Here is a 13915-nt window from a genome sequence, read left to right on the forward strand (position 1 = left end):
ACACATTTTCCTTCCCTTTTCAGTAAGAAACCCCCATGCAATGGCTCTGAGAACAAAATAAAACACAGCCAACAGCACACCATGAGACACTGGCATCCTGGGATGGCATCTCCCACCTTACACACCCTGCCTCTCCTCAGGCACCAGGGAAACCAAGAAAGAGAAGCAAAAATTAGTGGGTTTCAAGACCTACACATCTACATACACAAAAGAGGTAGGTGCTTGCTCGGTGCGTGCCCAGGTATATGGTTACCCAGTGCTGTGTTTTGAGCAGGATACTGGCAGCTCCCTATAGGACATCTTCATAACTCTACTCCCTGTCCTCTTCCAACCCCATTACACTTTGGCTGGGGAAAACAAGACCACGCTAAACAAATAAAAACCACCTGCTTTATCTCCTGTGCTATCGCTAATATTTTGGTTTTGAACCCATGCCTAGAAAAAATCCTTTCCGTGGGATTGTTGACAGCAGCATGTTTTCCAATGCAGCATTAGTAAACTTGGACTCTGAGGGAAAATCTTGGAGCGTGTTTGCTGACCCACATTGCCAGCACATGGCCAGTGTGTTTGTTTCTCTTCCTCTCCCCAGTGACTTTCCACGCTACAGAGCCCAGCTGGCCCCTGCTGTGACAAGACCGCGGTGCTAACGTCGAAAGCAAGAACACGTGTGGCTGTGGAGTTTATAATACATAAACAAACTGCAATATCCAGTCGCAAAATCAAAGATGGAAAGAGGTGTGGGAATGTCATAAAAAAGCCCAGCTAGGCATTACGAAACAGAAGTGAAATCCATCCTCTCTGAAGAGAGATTTACAGTAAGTCAAACTAAAATTGTTCCAGGCTATTAGCCCCTGAAGACCTATTCTCCTCTAAAATTAAACTCTACTGTGGGGAGAGAAAGAGCAGCACCAGGCTATTCTGAAGAAAGAGCAGCACCAGCAATCAGGAGATGAGAAGCTGGCTTTGGCTTTGCCACGTATTTTATAAGTTCCTGATTCTGCATACTCCTTGTGAATACATTTACCTGTGCAACCACTGTTCTGCAGAGTCAGTTCCGCTGGCTGCCTACAGAGCAGCAGTTCCTTCGACCTCTTAAAACCTCAGTATTTTAATACTCATCCCTTCACACTTAGCAAGACGTGCTCTGCGGACCCACATCGTACTGGAGAGAAATTATACAAAGCCAAGAATTGAGTCACATCTCCCAGTTCTCTGTCATGTTCCTTAGCAACAAGACATTTTACCACTTTCCTCCTGCCACAACAGATTCTATTTTGGAAGCTAATTTATACAGCCCTAAAAACCCAACCAGAATCTGGAACCACGCACCACCAAACACCCTCCTTTAGTTCTTGAATAGGCCACCGGTTCTGAAGAAGGACAAGCCAACATGAATCAGTAATTTCAGTGATCTCTACACTGGGCTCCCTCATCGGCCATAAAGATTTTTAGAAAGATTTTAGAATTACAGAGATTTGAGAGTTTAAAAATATCCTTTTGTCTTCAATAACCTTCATAAATGTGTCCTCACTCATTTGTTCAGTAAAAGCGAACAGCACCAACAAACTGCTGCGTGCTCTCAGATGCTGCTGCACCTACCTTGTGCCATGCTGCCATCAGTTACGGCTGGCCTCTGTGTTGTAAGAGGTCATGAAACGTGTTAAAGGTGATTCATTTCAGTGTCAGCAGATAAAAATCATCAAAATTAACTATGATGACCACGAACAAGCATGTATTTCCAGCTATTATTGGAGCACAATACCCATGGAGAGTAACACAGTAAAGGTATGGAGAATAACAGTAAAACCAACAAGCAGCGTTGCTCTTATTTACAGAGCCCAATAGCACAGAAGCTGCTCCTATTCTTGCACCTGCCCAAGATTCTGGAGCTGTCCTTTGGGCAGTGTCCGTAAACAACAACCTCAACAAAACTGCAGCTCTTTGTGCTTGCCTTTGGCTCAAATTTAAGTGCCCGCTTATTTTGGTTAGCACAGGAACAGCCGGCATCAGAGATCCTGGTAACTAACTCGGTGCATTTTCATTCCCAGATTATACAACAACCTCCGTCATCTTCTGCTGCATTTAGGTCTAATTTGTTTCCTTACAGAAGAGAAGACTGCAAAAGCTAATGGCACACCTGAGCAGCAGCACTGTTTGTAGCTTTATTTATTTGATATGACACACGCAGGCACATGTCCGTAATAATGCACACAGGGAGAAGGTTCCTGTACCTCAGTGAGAAAATGCATACAAGAACCACAATCTCTATTATTTACAATGACAAAAACTGCCAAATTTGTTGAGTATTTATAAGGGGATAGGAACACAAAGCGCAAGGACAGCTAGATGAGGATGTCACCTGCCCACAGATAGGGAAGTTTGGTACGAAGAAATTTGTAGTACCTTCCAGGCTAAAGATATGTCTGATCTTCTCAGAAACTCCAAGGGAGCATTAAGATAACAGGACCTGACCTCCTGAACAAACAGATCAGGGGACAGCTCTGAATTCCTTGAAGCAGAGCGTACCTACCCTGAGGGAAGCAGTGTATGGTTAGGAGATACAAATCACAGCTGAAGGCTAACTGAGAAAGGAGAGCGGTTTCAAAGGTACAGGGCTGACAAGGTCAATCTATTAATTCTATTAGCATGTTTCAATTGTGTTTGGAAAAAAAGCAGCGCTGACTAATAGCATAGTGACAAAGCCGCAGGGATGGGCTTCAGTTAGGTAACACAAGGTCCTCAAGGCTTTCAATGGGAGGTGAGGAAATAATAGCAGATGGGGCTGTAGTTCAAAGGAAACAAGTTATCAGAGGCCCAAACTGGAAAACATTTGAGAACTGAAAGCAAAACGATAAAAATGAGACCATTTAGCATGCAAGGCAATAGCATCAGCAGCTCAGGTGATGGGAAAGAGGTCACAAGGCCAGCAGTGGGACCAGGAGACAAGGGGAGCAAAGTGGAAAATGCAGAGCTAGAAGAAAGACAGCAAGAGAGACACCTGCAATAGCTTTTTGCTGTCTTCTTGGTTCATACTACATTTTTGCTAAATCTCTATGTATCCTAGCAGAGCTTAATGCGGTCCTCTCGCTTATCTTGCTCACCTTGGAGATTAACAAACCTCTTGAAAAGTAACGTTCTGCCTCAGGTAAGTGTATTACTAGCACAACTAAACCTCTGATCTGTCCATCAGGGAGACGGGTTGTCCTCAAACCTTACTTACCTGAAGGCAAATTGCCTTTGCCCTCCCTTACATGTATTCTCACTGTCTATAAGACACCAGTCGTATGCTCCACGCAGCTCATCAAAAATGCTCCATCCCTCATCAAAAGGCTTCAAAAACACCCTAAATGAAGTTACTGCTTGAGCCCACGCTATTTCCACTTCTGATACAAATGGCAACAGTGCTGCAGGAGATTTTCCAAAAACTTGACAGCAACTAAAGCCGACCCTGAATAACATCGAGTTCTTTGGACACATGCACGCAGCCCAGAGTTTTCGCTACTCACTCAAACACAAATCTTTCTTCAGCCCAGCTCTGACAGCAGCTAAACCAGGACAAACCGGAGTGACTGCAGTCAAGTTCCTCCAGTTCTGCATGGCAGCACGCTTCAGCTTGGGTGGTGGGCGGAGGCGGGCAATGAAAAAAGATCTGACGTGAACCAACAAACTGCACAAGTTGAACAACGAGGAGTTTGGCAGATGAAGCCCAATCCTGGACTCAGAAAGCATCCGCCCTTATGCAAGGCACTGGGAAGACACTGGGAAAGGAGGTATTATTCCTTCAGGAAGGGATATGTGCAATCCATCCGGAATAAGGAGGAGACTTGGGTCAGGGCACAAACCTCCCCTTTCCGCAACCACTTGGCGTAGCCGTTACTCGAGCCCTGCAAACCTCAGCACACAGGCTCCTCTGAGGTATGTGGTACTCCCAGTATGACAAGTGCCATTATTGCAGCTCTCCCAATCCCGTCACAAGAGATTCCTATCTCCGTTTTCACTAGCCGGAGGGCAGCTGTTTACAACCCACACCAGCTACTTTCAAACTACAGGGTCCTGCTCTTCCAAGATTGATATCGTTATGGTTCTTTGCCTATTCATAACCCTGACTTTTTAAATTGTTTATACTTGAGCTGTTAACACCAGCACCAAGCCCTCAGATGAGTCTGGCATCGGAAACAAAATTCGCACTCACCTGGAGTGGAAACGACATTGAATACAAGGGACATGAGCCTCGTTCATGTCACACTCACTATATACAGCACTGGCAGGGCAGAACGGCTTTGAAAACGAAAATTACATCTTCACATCCTCCCTATAAAGTTGAAGAAGCGCACAACAGCTTTAACAAAAATGAAAATCGGGCCCAATACATTTGGGGATTTGCAGCAAACTAAACCGACTTTTGAAGACTTAGGAATGCAGATATTGTATTGTTTTGCGTGCTTTGTTCTTTTCCTTTATCTTACCAGTCCTGAGCTTTGATTTCAAAAGAGCCTCTTTTATTGCGCCTGTGTGGTGCCCAGAACAAAAGAGGTCAGGGAAGAGTGAAAAGAGGAGGCCTGCTGTCTTCTCTGCCATAAATAATAAGATCCCGCAGGGCATTTAGTCCTTAAAACGGCCAATAGCTTCTGGGAGACTTTCTGAACAAATACGAACAGACGAGCCACGGCTACTTGCAAAGTGCCTCCTGTGATCACAGTAACTGCTCTCCCTGGGAATTTTATTTTCCAGAGTGTGCATTCGCTGCCCTGGGGCTTCAGCGAACAATGAAGTAGCATTTTAAACAGGAAGCCCCCTTTCCTGAACAACAGCATCAACAACACTTAGGAACGCATCCTATGTCCTCCGAGTGCCAGTCTGGGGAGGGAGGGATAAGGAAAGCATAAAGCGATATGCCAAACCCTCCTGACATTCAAAGCTCGGCATTCCCGTCCCTCAGCTGCTGCTTCCCAGCTCGCTCTGGACCCGCACGGGGCTCTCATCCCTGCAGCCCCGGGACCGCTGCGGGCACAGCACCGGCCTGGGAGCTCCGGCTGCTGGGACCCCTTCTCCATGGGGCCCGGGGGGCTCCTCACACCCACCCTGCCCGCCACGAAAGCTCCACCAGCTCCGGCCTCGCACGACGCATGGGTGCAGCGCAGCAGCGCAGGACCGGGGAGCTCCGAAGCAGAAAGGCGCAGGAGAAGCCGGCAGGAGAGGCCGGCAGGTGCCCGGCTGTTAAAAAATAAACACCTTGCAGCGAGGACACCGGTCCTGAACGGCAGAGTCAAGACAGAGCAACAAGTGGGCGGGGGTAGGGGGGGGTGGGTGAGGAGCAGAGCGCTGCCTTACCTCCCTGTCGCTTGTCGCCGGCCGGGGGTGGCCCTGGCAGCCTCCCGGGGCTCTGGCAGCTCCCGGCCCCGCACCGCCGCGCTCGCCGCCCCTGCAGCCGCCGCCGCCGCCAGGCCCCTCCCCGGCTCCCGCAGCCCCGCCGGCCCGGCCCGGCCCCACCTCCCGCAGGTGCCTCCCTCCTCCTCCTCCTCCTCCTCCTCCTCCCCGGCCTCCCCCGGGCCCTGGGGGCGGAGGTCAGGCGGCAAGGCTGGGGCAGGCAGCTCGGGGTGCCCCGCGGCAGCAGGCCCGGCCCCTGGCTGGGCCTCGCAGCCCGGACACTCGGCCCCGGGGTTGTGTTGGTGGAGCTGCGGGTACGATCGTGAAAAACAAGCGATCCGGGGCCCGCTGGCAAAAGCCAAGCGACACGGGGCGTTTCACAATGACCCAGGTCACAGCCCAGCCCCAAAACCTTCTCAGCATCCCCCTGCCAGAGCACAAAGCGCACCTCGCTGTGACTTGGCCACAGCAGGGCACGGCAGGGACAAAACCAGCACGCAGTGACCTGAGCCCAGCAGTCCGGCCTTTTGCAAGTGCCAGGGGACCTGGTGGGGTCCCTGCATTGATCTGGTGCTTGAGGACTACATATTGCTGCTGTTCTCTTTCACCACGCTGACCCCAAGCTCCTCAGTCCGTACAGGGCTGCAATGCACTTCATCAATCTCACTAATTGCTGTCACACACGTTAAAATGTGGGATCACTAGGTAAGTTGGGCAACCTCAGGGTCAGAAGGATTAAAGAGGAATCTGCCTGTATTCATGCAGGCATCCTGGTCATCAGGAGGGTAAAACATTTCTTTTGGTGTTCGTAGTTTCTCCTCAAGCAAACGTGTTGTTTTCAAAATTGTTTGCTGACTTGTATCTCCAAATAATGCTTGTTCTCCAGCTACTTATTATACTTGTATTTACGACAGGAGCTGTTTTGCTTGGACAATGATCACAGCACCACATTACTTTTTTCCTTAGCAGCTGAGAGTGACTCCTAGAATCTAGATCTATACATGTGTATGTACAATTTGCATACAAAATCTGCTTCCTGGTACCAGCTGAATATTTCAGGAACTTTCTCCCTGTCAAGCCCATTAATAAAAATTGGTACAATCCCAACACAAATAGGGAACAAACACAACAGAAGCAATGCTATCCGAAATTCACATGCAGAATGCACACACAATAATTCAGAACAGAAAAACAAGCTATACAGGATTGCAAAGTAGTACTGCTTGCAGCTACTCAAAACTGCCACAATCATGATCAGGTTCTTCTTTTTTTTTTTTTTTTTTTTTTTTTTTTTTTTGTAAAATCCTACAAAGCCGACTGACTGTGCTGTGACAAACTGTTCCAGTTCGCACAAGTTTGCTCGCGCACCATTTCAAGCTGAGGCCAGAGGTCACAATCCTGTTTTTGCTAATCAGAGCAGGAGTATAACAGCCACATTGCAAATAACAGAGCTCTGTAGATGTGCATATTACCTTTGGAGATCACCATCAACAGTACTTGAGATATTTTATTATGTGGTCCATAATGTCTGTTTTAAAGGGACAACTATCTGCTCTGAGGAAACAAGCCATCAAGAGGTAGGAAGCTGTACATATGTCACACACAACACCAAAAAGAATCGTACAACGGAGCTCATAGTTGCAGAGATCTTTGTAAATCTGACTTAGCCATCCTGATACTTCATATTTTTATGATGATATTTAAACATCCACAGGGTAATGCTGTTTTCCTAATGGTACACTTCCCCACACACACACCTGCAGTTTGTTGTTTGTGAAGAGAATTACTTAATGCTTGCTACAAAATGCCCTTCTTTCAGGAATGAAACCTGAGCAATGTGGGATGTGGCTTTTCTGAACCCGGAAACAAAAGTTTGCTTTTGGCACAGCACTCACTGCATGAGAGCGAAAGGACTCGGTCCCACCACCACAGACACGACTTCTCTGCCTCTGCCACTTATGGGTTCTGCCCTAGACTGGGAATCTTTGACCTCGACAGTCCTGAATGGCACTGGGATGCCCTCTTTCTTCTGAATCTCTTGATTGAAAGAAAAATATATATCTTCACATGAATCTCGTTTTCTGTTCTTAACTTATTTTGCTGGACTATTTTAAGCAACAAAAACAAGTGGAAGAGAGGAATTCTCCACTGCTTATGTGTTCATCAGCTTGCAGTGGAGCAGAAGAGGCAGGTAATAAACATCTCTCTCTTAAACACAGCTAACAAGAACAAGCATTTGAAACCACAGATGAAAAGGCTCCATCCACACACTTGTCACAAATTCAATCCTTAAAGCGTTCTTAAATTTAACCTATCTTCCAAAAGTTATTTCAGACATAAGTACTGGGGAGGCAGAATAACCTAGAAAACATTATTAATATACTCTGTAGTTTTTTCCACTTTCTGGTTTTGCAGATCTGACCACTGAAGGAAGCTTCAAGCCATTATTAGAAGTTAGGCAGCCAGTATTTTTCAATGCTGTTTCTTACTCAGCTACACTTATCCTGCAATCAAATACTCTCAAAACATGCAAAAAAGAACCCCCAAACAACCAACCTCCCTTTTCTGGGGAGAAACTAAGATTGAAGATGGGAGATCAAAAAGCAAAAACCAAACCGAACAGCAAACCATTCAATGGGCATGGGATAACCTCAAAACTTGGCTTCACAGAGCTCACAGAAGTCAGTTTTGACATAGAGGCATTTTCCAACTATTTCCTTCACAAAGGTAAAAAAAAAAAAAAAAAAAAAAAAAAAAAGCAGTTAAAATGATATCACACACAGCCAAGTGGGTAACAGACGACTTTCCCTTGCCCTTCCTTCCCTTTAGCAAAAGCAAGTTCCCATGAGAATAAGTCAAAGAATTTGATGCAAGCTTTCTGATGCAGTCACAGGATTAAATGCTGAAGAAGAATGAGCACGACACCAACACAAGTTCTTAAATGAAATCCTGTAGATGAAACTTCAGATCAGCCAAGTCTCCTGAATTAATCAGACGCAAGCTGATTCGTGAGCTAGAGAAGCAAACCATAAAGGCCTGAGCAATGTTAGGATCTGAACTTTGCAGCAGTTTAAATTCACTGCTGGCGGAGGAATAGCAAAGAAGCAAAAGCAGGATGGCAAGACAGAGAGGGACAGAGTAGTATTCTTGCCTTGGCTGCTAGCACAGGATTTCTGATGCAAACATTCTGCAGATCTTCTCCAAGCAGTGGACAATACATCCTTTTATGTGTTCGCTTCAGGATTGCCCCGCACATACACCATGGCCATGCCCAAACCAATTCGTTCTTATAAAGCGAAACAAATGCTATGGATTTGCCAGCAAATACTCTCCAGGTCCACTCATATCTAACAGTAGAGTTTCACACAGATACACATCTCTAAAGGCATCAGGGCAAAAGCCAGATGGAGCCAGAGCCCAAGCTCCACTCCTGTGCATGCAGAGAGGTGATGGTGGAGCTGCTCAGCCTGCGTGAATGACCATCAGGCTTTCAGCAGAGATCTGATCTATGCTCCAGCATGACCCTTGATAAACCCATTTGCCAATGCAAGAAGGGGTCAGCGCTATGGACTGTCATCTAAGGTTAAAGTTGCCTGGAAATATTTGTGAGCCACAACTTGACTCCCACAGTAATTGACAGAATTATTCAGGAAAAAGAAGAAGAAAAGCAGAGCGGAACAAACTACCTTTTTTCCATGATTTCAAAGCTCTTACCACAATTGTGGAATTTTGCTCAAGCCAACTATTATTAGAGTTAAGTCCCACTTTGACAGAGCTTGTGAGAAAGGAAAAAATATCTAGTTTAAAAATAACAACAACAAAACAAAACAAAACTAAGTGGAGAGCAGTGAGAAACAAGCACAGAAGAAGTGAAAAGAAAGCTGGCCTTATTATTACCATGGTGGTACCTCCAACACCCCTGTGCTCAGCCAAGTTTTACCGCTGTACTTCACAAGCAGCCATCCTATTTTGGTGGATTCTGCCTCTCAAAAGAGGTTAAGCATGCCTGCCACAAACGCCACGATTATTTCCATAACAAAACCACTAATACATTTCTTTCTTACCTACACAATACACAGATCTACATAATTATTTCTGAACTGATGCATACAGATTGTGCACAGATACACACACCACCATTATTCCTTTTCTTTTCCAGTTAAAATTCCCTAAGAAACACGCAAGTCTTGCCACAAAATCGCTCATCAGACTCTGGGGAGCCTGAAGCTGCTGTCTCTGGGTTCAGCTTCTTCAGAAAGCCCCAGAGGCTATGGGTGACCACAGACATGGAAGAAATTGCCCAGGAGGGATTGCAGAAATGAATCTGCCTCTTCCTTCCACCTGTGTTTCATGCATGTCCCCGAGGACTTGAGGGGACTCGAGGTCGGTTCCCAGTGCTGTGCCTACACCAGGAGTGCCTCCCAGTGGAGATGCAGAATATGCTGACCCAAAACATTTCTCAGCTGGCAGAGCTGCTGCTTCCTTGACATAACCCCAGCCGACAACAGGGCTCTTCTGCCAGGACAGCTGTGCCCACACCCGACTGGGTGTGCAGGGCTTTTTGTGGTGGTGTGTTCTTTTTTTGGCAGATAAGCTGTGTCAGCTCTGGCTGCTATCTCTTCCTTACTTACAGCAGGATCAGCTGTGCCAGGAAAAACATGAGTGCAAATCTGGCCTGAGGTTGGACACAGAGGCCTCATTCAGTGATGCCCTGCACCTGTGCTGTTACTGATATTGTGCAAGGCAGCCAAGTTGCCAGAGCAATCACCTTTTTCGCTCATTTTGCACTTGTGCACGTGATTGCACAGGGTACAAGGCAATGCTCATGTGAAATGGCTTATCCCTGTAAATTGCTTACTTTGCACACATGGCAGTTGTTTCTGCAGGCACAACGCTCCCTTCTTCTGGGCTATGGGGAGAGAGACAGGCAGGTCTTGTAGCTGACTTGAAAACACCCTTTTTATTTCAGGTAAAGAAAAAACAAACTATTAAACGGCAAAACCAAACTCTATCCATCTCCTCATCTCAGGTCCCCAGAGCCTATAGATGCCCTTTTGGTTTAGTCCAGACTTCTCCTCTTCTCCATGCAGCTCTTTTCCCAAACCACAGAGCCTCCTGCCCAGCCTCCTTCCTCTGCTTCTGACCCCGCCTGCCAGGGGTTGTTCAGCCAGGGCAGCGATGCCTAGCTCTCTTCTTCTAAAGGGAAAGCTCCATTCTTTCAAAGCCAGACCTCCTGAAGAAAAAAACTTCAACCAATTTACCCACAAATAACTGATAACCATCAAAGTACGTTTCCATAGCACCTACAACATGCTACAAAAATATCTGTTTTTCCCGACTGCAAATACTGCATCAACTGCGAACATTACCTAAGACTCCACAGTCTGTGGGTATGAAACACAGTCATGGGTGCTTAAAAAACCCTGCCAAAATGCATGCTTTCTTCTTACTGCCAGAAAACATCTGCACTGTTAAAGGATTAAAGGATTAAGAAGAAAAAATACACTGCCTTCCTAATGCTATGTATCCCTAGGAATTTATTTGAAACTCTTAAAATTCTTGCTCATCCCTCACTTATGAGGGAGCCAGAATTCATGGATTTTATTTATGTGGTCAGAAAAAGTATTTCAGATTTGCCACTGAAGGCTATATTCAAAAACAAGTTATAGACAGAAGTATGTTCTCATAGTCAGAAGCACAATGCAGTCTGCAGAAAAAAAAAAATTACAGTTTTTAACTTTTAGGACTTCTTTTTTTTTTTTTTTCCTTGAGTTCCATGAAAATCTATCACTTGTCCCAGTTTGGAAGAGGACCCCCAGAACTGCTATTCACTGGCATCTACATCCTTATGTGCCTGCAACCCACTGGATACCCCTGGCTTCCTGAAATGCTGAACAACCTCAGAAATTTTCAGGTATCTTTTCATGGAGCTCTATAGGAAAACGTATCAAAAACTTGCCCTACTGCAAAGGGAAAGGGGGCATTTTGAAGATAGCTCTCAGTTTCAGCTGTGCAAATCGTACTGGAAATCCTCTGCCTCGGTGGCTGGCTCTGGGGAAAGCTGGGGGGGTTGCTGTGCTCCTACACACTGGGATGGAAAAAGGGAAGAAGACCCCAGAGCCCTGGAGCTCATACAGAGGCCTCCCTGGCGCCTTCTCCCAAACTAACGCTGAGAAAGCAAAACTAAACACACAGCTCAGTGCTGCTTGACTTGCTGAAGCAAAATGCAACTATTGCAAAATTCGCTCCCTAAAATGGGGTTGAAGAGAGACGCTTTAGTAGCTGGGGCAGGACATCATCAGGCTGCTGCTCTTGGGATGCACCAGCTGGGGAGGGAGGGAAACGGAGCTTGGGGCTGGTGGAGGCTGGATTAAGCCCACAGGTGCTTTGCTCCTGTAGTTCCTCTGCTAAACACCACATCTAGCAGAATTTGGACACTGAACTGCTACACGTTCCTTGCAGCAGCCTTCTAAAGGGAAAAAACTGTCAGAATGTGCGTGCTACAAAAACAGCCTAAAAGCTGTATCCAGGCCCAAGTGGAAGAGTTTTTCATTCTAGGCCAAGATCAACTTCAGATTACTTACTGACGCTTACTTTTCCAATGAACACAGAATATGTAATTTAGAGTTTCTGTCAGTATCTGTTCCTAGAATACAGGCTCTAGGAAGCTGTTCTCTCTAACTCATACTTTCCGGCAGAATCACAGATTTTATGGTGCGACTTGCATAGGAGGCCAGATGAATCCTGTATATAGCAGCATTTCCACAGATCAGCCCACAGTTCTGATTCCTTTCTATTTCTGCCAAAAAAATGAGAAGGGAAAAAAAAAAGGGGGGGAAGTAGCGGGAGGAGGAGAATCACTTTGAACAAGGGAGGGAGAGCAAAGAGAAAGGGAGACTGCGGAAATGAAAAACTAACAGGAAAACACTGCTGCAGTTCTGATCTGTACTTCAATTCTGCACACGAATTTAAAGAACTAAAAAGACTGACAACTGCAATAGCATGTCTTATAGCTGTGTGCAGTCCTGAGCAGTAATGGCAATAAATCCCCTTCTCTTAAAAACAGGTAATTACTGGCGCAATTCAGAAAAATGAGCACTGAAAGCAAGCAATTCAACATAATAATGGAAGCCCAAGTTTGGCATTCCTGACATATCCAAGATGCAAACTACCAGTAAAATAACACTGCTAAGAAAAATTCTTTGTTTTTAATGCAAGCATCCAACAAACCACTTATTACTGGAGTAAAATGAAGTCTTAAAGCCTAGTTAAAAAATAAATCCTCCTTTGGTGACTTTAGAAGGCAGCCATGGAAGGAGAGACAAGGACTTCAGCACTGGGAGAGCCGAGGGAGCTTTACACATAGGGAACCACAAGAAGATTCGCAATCGTTTGAAATACAATTAGGAAAAATGCCTGGCACTTACCAGGCACTTAAAATCACCATGTTGCAGAAACATTAGCCTCCTTAATAAACTTAAATACAATACCAGCATTGTGGAGAGCTGAACCCAAGAGAGCTCTGACTGGCTGTACTTATTAGTATCATTTCAATATCAAATACCCATTAACCAATTCATTATACTCTATACACTGGGACCATCTACATGAGATTACAGTTACCACATGAATTCATTTCAATCTCAAAACAAAGGGATGTAAGAGGACAACATGTTGCCTTAATGCTTTGCAAGAAATATGTCTTATCGCCAGCCTTACTGTAAAGCCCCGATCTAACCTGCTGGAAACAAAAAGTTTGCTACTCAGTCTATCCTAAAATGCCATTTCCATTTTCTTCTGATGCACTTGGGAAATCCAGGAAAACAAAAGTCCAGATACAATTTATTGAAACAACGAAGAAGGAATGTCTGCTATCAAGTACCTCTACAAAATCAGCGATCAAATTGTTTAAATACATACAATCTACCAGAGAGGCATCTCAATTCCTTAGTTTCACTTGAACACTTCAATTTTACCTAATGTTAGTTCTGAAAAATCTGCAGCGACGTTGTCATGACAATGCCAACACAACACAGTTGTTTTCTGCTATCACCGCGCAAGTGGGCAGACATTAGGGTCATTTACATTGCCATAAAACTACAGCATGTAACCACATTTCTTTTCTCTCTTATTCGAGCAAGTTCTTTCCTCTGGAACATCGTCAAAGAGGGTTTGGCACACTCTTTGGATATAGCATTCTGAGGCCCAAATTTAAAGCCTAGGAAAAAAAGAACACTTTACATTTAAAAAATCATCAGTCACGAAAAAAATAAGCTAATTTATGATACAGACTCACAGCCACTGATACTACAGAGCATCCACATGGCAAGACCCAGACCTGTTAAGCAGTACTCTTAAGATTTGGACTCACCGACCTGAACGAAATCACTTGCAGAAAATCAGTTTGTGAGTCACACGTTGGCTTTTTCAGCCATCAGATAGTAAAATAATCACAAAATCTTAATAATAAACTATTTCAGCTACATCTACCTTCTGTAAGCAAAGCTAGGGTGTTAGCAAATAGTTACTGCTATCACATACAGGGTTA

At 45.3% G+C, this 13915-nt stretch overlaps 1 protein-coding gene across 1 annotated transcript in view; it reads right to left on the reverse strand.

Moving 5' to 3' along the window:
* ARHGAP32 (Rho GTPase activating protein 32) overlaps nt 1-13915 on the reverse strand; it is a gene marked incomplete at both ends in the record, with an annotated part of 162339 nt that overhangs the window by 47345 nt on the left and 101079 nt on the right. The window lies entirely within an intron of this gene.

Source organism: Netta rufina (assembly GCF_964035555.1).
Source record: "Netta rufina genome assembly, chromosome: 25".
Classification (NCBI taxonomy): Eukaryota; Metazoa; Chordata; class Aves; order Anseriformes; family Anatidae; genus Netta; species Netta rufina.